General features: G+C 38.0%; 1 protein-coding gene across 7 annotated transcripts in view; it reads left to right on the forward strand.

Annotated features, from left to right (window-relative positions):
- Positions 1-6,914, forward strand: part of LOC310901699 (uncharacterized protein) — a 66,045-nt gene that overhangs the window by 25,226 nt on the left and 33,905 nt on the right. For all 7 annotated transcript variants that reach the window (XR_014586045.1, XM_083841845.1, XM_083841844.1 and 4 more), the window contains one exon: positions 606-763. The gene's annotated coding sequence lies outside the window, so the exon portion shown is untranslated. The remainder of the gene's footprint in view (positions 1-605; positions 764-6,914) is intronic.

A 6,914-nucleotide genomic window follows, 5' to 3' on the forward strand; every position in this document is an offset into this window, starting at 1 on the left:
AGAAAAATGATTATGTATAGTGAGCACTCTACTACCCATTTTTCTTCATTGTTAAGGAAATGTATTGCCTGTCTCAAATGAGATCGCTACCACTGGTAATATTTTCCCCCTCATCTTCCTCTATTTAACTTCAAGTTTACATTTAACTTTGAGATCCAATGACTTTAGGTTGGTTTCAGTAACACTATGTACATTTTATGGGAAATGTATTGGTTAAAATAAGTATTTCATCTCATGTAATTTTATTGACTTGTGTTAAAATGCATTGATTTTGGCTGAAATATTTGGATTTCAGGGTAGATGCAATCGTTCTGGTAGGAGTGCATTGGAGTCAGTTGTTGTGTTTCAACAAATACATTTCCACTGAAAAGCAAATTTAACATTTGAAAAGATTAAATGGATGTTAATCAGTCAGGCATCATATTTTCAAACATGCCAGTCTTTTTTCTAATGTGTGAAACATTATAGCACTCAAAAGCATTCTTTCTAATCTTATTCTATTAATCCTATTCTTAATGTACATAATAGTAAACCTATTGTGTCGTGTTTGCTTTATTAAAATGCGTGTTCAAATTAGTGATTTCTGTCTCTCTGTCTTAACTCAGGGTTAATGAGGTTGGCTGACTAATGCCTATTTAATTTCTCTTACCTCTGCAATGTAATTGAAGTGAGATGTGAATGCAACATGTTTAACCTCCCAGCAAACAAGAGCCTTCAAGCTCCTGGTCTGAAGCAGTGCTATCATCATCATCTGTGATAGCAGGTAATCAGTTGCACCTATCGATTTGACACAGATTTCCATCACTTCTGCCAAGTGTGTTGTAACCCCTCCAAAGCCTCCTAGTGTCTGGAGTTACTGTCTTCTCTTCCGTGCCTCCTTTTCTGCAGTTAAAGAGGGAATACTTTCCTGTCTGTCATGGTGTAGAATAAATAGCGATGTTTTCAAAGCATTAGAAAGTTTTAAGCCTTTGTTACTATCAGAGACCCAAACTTTGCCATTAGCACCCAGAGTGAATTTCTTTGGTGCTAGTACTGGAAACCAATACCCTGTACATAAAAAAAGAAGCTGCCACTTTTGAACCAAAATCAATACCAAATATTTAAGCTTAAATCAATGACCATATAGCTTTTTCCCTATAAATTAGTTTTCATATACAGTTATTTTGCAAGCTCTTTAGAGGAGTTCTCAGCAAATATATATATTATATATTTTATATATATATATTTGTTTCCTCACATCCATAGACCCATATTTTCCCCTTTCATGTTGAAATCCTTGGAAAAGGCTGTGAAAGAAGGAATCTGCAGTTATTTTGTAGAGTCCCCTCCCTGTGCCCCCCTCCTTGTAATTCTCCTCCAGTTTTCTCCCATCAGGAGAAGTTGCTCTTGCTCCCTTCTCCACGACTAGTCAGTAGCTCAGCTTTTTGGCAGGTTTATGTCAGAGATGACAGATCTATGGAAAATATGGAAGTGGTAATTCCGGACAAACTTTGGCAAAGCTGATTGTCCATGTCAGCAGATGGAGCTCCCATGGGCCTCAGCCCTGCTGCGGGCACCGAAATGGCCCCGTGGCTGCTGCTCTGCACCTGCCAGTCTGGTCCCGTGCTCCTAAAGGAAGAGTTATTTGTGCTTTTTGGGTTTCTCTGTTTCTCAGTGGGCTTGACAGGCTATAACAGGGATGGAGTAAGCAGGTTTATAAAGCTGTTACTTCTGTAAAAGAAATACACCAGTGATACAGCTCTGGGATGCTGCAGTTGGTGATGCTTGGCCATGGTACTGAGGGTGGAAAAGCCCCCCTCTTGCTCCCTTCCCCATGCCATGAACCCTTCCCTCCTATAAACCTCTGCCTGGAGTTTGAGGGTGACATTAGATTCAAAGATTGCTTAAAATGTGTGTCATAAAGCCAGCTACAACATTTTTTAATGAAAGTATGTATTTAATGTTACTGCTGAAGAAGAGATGTGACATACACATCTTACAGAAATGTTGTTTTACATATATACATTCTTCCTGTGAACTTAGCTTTTTTTTTTTCCAAATTTTGGTGCTCATCTAGTCATAAATCTCATGTGAATGGTAGGTTAATATTCAAATTCTGTTATGGCTACCTTTAATAACATAGGTAACTCCTAAACATGGGAGTAATTTTCTTACATACTGCAGGAGTCTCTCTGCATACACAACTCCTGGTACCTCTTAGCAGCCGTTATTCAAAGTTAAAGGCAAATAGACCTTTATGGGTTTAAATCCAACCAGCATGGCTTATCAGCAAATTAATGACTTACAAACCAAAAGCAATTCTGCTACATCTAATATTCCGCAACTGCAAAGCAACATATTATATGCATTAATAAATTTGTCATAAATGAACCCCTACTTTGTATGCAGGCAAATAAAATAGTAATGCCACAACGTTCTTTATTCATAAACCAATATGTAACAAATAAATGGATTTTGATGTAAGCATATTTTATTGTACAAGCGAGGGATTAAATCCATATGCTTGTTACACAAATTTATATAACCTGTATGGATCAATATGTGATATATATAACCTATTTTAAACTCTCATATGTTTGGTACTTCATAATTACCTCAATTTTATGAAAAGTTCCTGGTTTTAAGACAGTCCTAGAAGCAATTCAGACTTTTAATTAAAAATTTTACTTTGGCTTTAAAAAGGTCATTTTAGCCAAGGGGAGATAATGTCCTTTTATAGTAGCACATCTTGCTTCTCTTCCTAATTGATGTTATTTGCTCGCTGCTGAAGAATAATTCATGCTGCTGTTCAGGAGAGGAAAAAAAAAAAAAGGAATTTCAGTGGTGTTATTGCAGGTTTTTTCAATAATATTTTCAGTGTCAGTGTTCATGGTTTTTTGTTTGTCCTAGTAGGAAAGTGATCTTTTAAAAAAGCAATGTATACCACTGTTTTTAATTGGTGGAAAAATGTGGTATGTTACTAATTAAGTACAAAAGACTGGCAGGTTGTGTTTCCTCAAGAGACAGTAGTGTGTGCTGTGACCCACTGGAAAATTAACTGTTGAAGCATGTACCTGTCCACTAGCTTCCAACCCAGTCCTGGCATTTCTCATCTGATTTCCTTTTGTATAGGAAAGTATTCTGTCTGCGACGTTCACTGCAGAGAATTAGCTCCAGCACTGTGAACGTATGATGTACCTTTTAAAAATAGCAGATTATTAAATCTAAAAAAGAGAGGACAATATAACAGTTCAAAGAGAATATGTAAAGGAAGAGCTGAGCATCTTTCAAAAATCAGAATAAGTGGTCTTTAAATCCAAGAAAACTTTCTATGGAAATTTTTTCCTCTGAGGCAAAATGTTTTCTTCAGAGGATGAAAAACGAAGGGGATACATTATGGAAAGCAAATCAAACCAAGTAAAGACAAGCTATAAATTGACGAAAGCAATCAAGGGAACAAAATGCAAAATGAGAAAAATAAGGGGAATATTTCGACATCTTGATTTTAAGAAAGTCTCTTCCTAGCTTTTCTAGTGTCTCTAGGAGCAGCTCTGCAGTTGTTGCATGGTGTCTGTTCAACTCAAAATAACAGGAATAACAGGAACTTAAAGGCAAAAGTTGAGTAATTAGTTGCAGCTTAGACACATCTCCAGTAGCCAGATCATGTCCTACGAGGACAGAAAGGACAACTCAGACACTATCTGTCCTTTGGCATGTGCATGGCAATGTGATGCTCAGCCCAAAATCGCCAAAGAACATTTTGGTATTCAAGAAACTCATGCATGTGACTGAACTTAATTTATTGACTCCATCTACTTGCTTACAAATAACCCTTGTGTTTAGACCACTTTTTGGTCTTGAAATCATAACAAGAAAATATTTTCACTACATACCAAAGAAATTTAGTGCTTCCCTTGACTTGTTAAGGCACTTCCAAAGTAAGAGATTTACAAATGTTTGCTGTCGGTTTGCTCTGAGAATCAAGGATCCTGCTGAGCGCTAAGAATTAGTGAAAATCAATGAATTCTTAGTATGCAGAAGGTCAGATAGATATGTTTCTAAAATACACAGATGTACAATTAAAGTATTGCAGTGCATATGTGCCTTGTTTAAAAGATCTCTTTACGACAGATTGTTTCTCCCCTCAATCTATCAAGTCGTTAATTTTAAATCTGGAAGAAACACACATTTCTAAGTAGGTTACTCTGGAAAGTGGTTATGTCGCATTGAGCGTAATAATACATATTTTTACTGTTGTGTGTGCTTCTGTTTTTGTGTCAAATGGCTTTCAGAGCCATTGTTATCTTTTATGTTAGCTACAAAGTTATTCCCTTTGTTTCCTAGTACATCTCATGGACTCTTACATTTCAACCTTTATTTTTTTTCATTCCCCTAGACAGACTAGAGCTCCATCTCTGCGCCTTTGCCTGACCATTCCTGCATTAACCTAGATTACTTCATTTACTGCCCGATTCACTTGATTTGGAGCCTGGATTTTTCCAGAGGTGTACCCTCAAGCTTGGCATACAAATTTGTGGTTGGGTACCAACATAAGTAATTTGACCATAAAAATTGCAGAGCTCCCTGCACTTCCCACAAAGTCAGATGAGTGCTTCTTAGTATACAGGGATGTTGAGTTTAGCAGACTGTTTTTTTTTTTTTTAAATCTCGTTTTTGTCGAGCCAGTATGGTACCTCAGAAGTTACTTGCAGGATTGGATGACGTTCAACTCTTTATTGTGAATTTTGAGCATACAGCTGTGTGTCAACACTGCTTCAGACTATCTTAAATTCTAAATAGAATTTAGAATCTGCTGTCTTTTTGGGTTTATTTAGAGGTGAAAGTCCATTAAAAAAATATAAAATTAATTGGGTAGGTGCTTTTCTAGTCTCCCTCAAAGACAACAGCAGAGAAGAGATGGTCCATCCCAAAGCTGGTATCATCACAATCTGGTCAGTAACCCATGCCTGCTCTTTTTAAAGAAAGCAATAAGGGATGGCATGCATTAATCATCCTGTATGCAACTGTAAGAAGTATGATATATGCATGTTTATTGGAAAAGTAAAATTTAGTGGTTTGAACACTGCCTCTGAGCAGTGAGGGAATGGATAGAGAAATGGATTTCTACACAGTGGATGGGAAAAGAGTTCTGATCTTGGACGTGAAACTACATTTAGAGATGGTCGTGGGTTGCAGAAAGGTAAATTCCTTCTAGAAATGATAAAAATGGTTAAAAAAAAAAAACACAATGAAGATGTTTAGCAGTGGGGGACAACTGCACAGTAGGGCTGCGATATCTCCATCTTTAGAAATCCTCAACAGTGTACTTCATGAGCCCAAGCAGAACCTGACCCAACTCTGAATTTAACTCTGCTTTAAATGAGGGAGTTTCTCTGGAGTCCTTCAGAGGTCTCTTCCAACATATGATTGTATGATTCCCAAAAGAGGAGGGTCCAAGTAGTATCACAGTTTTAAGAAGATTCCTCCTTCCCAGTTAAATACTTAAAACATAAAAGGTAATTCTGTCAGCAATCAAAAAAATGTAGGGGCTGTGAAAGAAGCCTTTAAGACTTACCTGAAAATTGCACCAAAATAGTATGCTTCTAGAGGAGGTGGTCACATAGTTGAGGCCAGATGTACGTGTTTCCAGTTAGCTTACATCGTGGTTTATTTCTAAAAAGATTTGTAAAAGCTAAAGTATTTGAGCAAACCAATATTGTTAGATAGCACAAAATATCAAAAGTTCAAGAAGGAGTCACTATGTAAATCTGTAACGGAAATTTTCAGCATATAAAAAGCTTTTCTTTGGAAAAGCTGTGTTGTCTGTGAACATTTTTCTAGCTGATGCTCTAACTGCTACAGGACACACGTAGGGTAGCTGATAATACAGAGAGAGCATTGTCATATAACGTTGACCTCAGAGGTGGGTTTTCACTGAAAATCAACTTTCGGGTTGCAAAACTGGCTACGATAAATATGATGAGCAGCTTTATAAAGAGGAGACTGACAGCTTTAGCTGTGCATAGTGGCATTGATCATACTTGGAGAAAGATTGAAAAAGACGGTCAGGTAAGGTTCAGCTTCGGAATTTTCGCATTAGCCTGGGCTAGTCAAGTGGCGTTGATCCTCGGGTGAAGGTAACCTTGATGTTGACTTTGTCAAGACTATAAATACGAAGCAGAGGAGATGAAGTGCAGGCTATGTGCTAAAGACCGTATCGCATGCTTTTCTTGTTGCACTTGAACAACTGTGCTATAGTGGAGACAATGCAATGGAAGTGGCATTTGGACAAGGCTCCTGCACTCCCTCCTGGTTGAAGAACCCTAAGAATTAATGGTTTGGAGTAGCTGATCTTTTGAATTGAAGCTAGATCAGAGATTCTATGACTGATGGCCACTTGTATCGGAAGAGCATCCTTCAGTGCAAAGAGCAGCCAGTCACTGAACATGTTCAGAAACTGTGCAATGATTTGATTGTCTGTGTTGGGTTTGGTGAAGCAGAGCCAGTCCCAGAAACCTCCAGTGGTCCCAGTGGAGCATCAGTGGTTGTTCCTTTGATTTTTATCTTGCTCTGTCTGCGAGGTGTCAGTGTTTTGGGGAGAAACCTTTTGAAGTGGTAGTATGCGTTTGTGGAGCTAGTTAGGAAAAAAAGAAATTTCATTGCTTATTCTGCAGACTGTATGCATCAACACATTGGAAATGTGTTACATCTAGAAGTTAGCTGTAAGCAGAGACACACCATGACTGATTTCTTTGAGGACTGAAATCTCCTCAGGTTGTTGCGGTGTGAATCACTGTGCAGATGTGCTGGAGGAGACTATGGTGAGCCAAGTTGCTTGTGGGTGTAATTATCTGAACACAAAAGCATGGGGAGACAGAGGTAGCCTCTCAGGTGGTATCCTCCTCGGTCCTACTGAAATCAGGATTACATTTCAG

Source organism: Anser anser (genome assembly GCF_964211835.1).
Source record: "Anser anser genome assembly, chromosome: 6".
NCBI lineage: Eukaryota > Metazoa > Chordata > Aves > Anseriformes > Anatidae > Anser > Anser anser.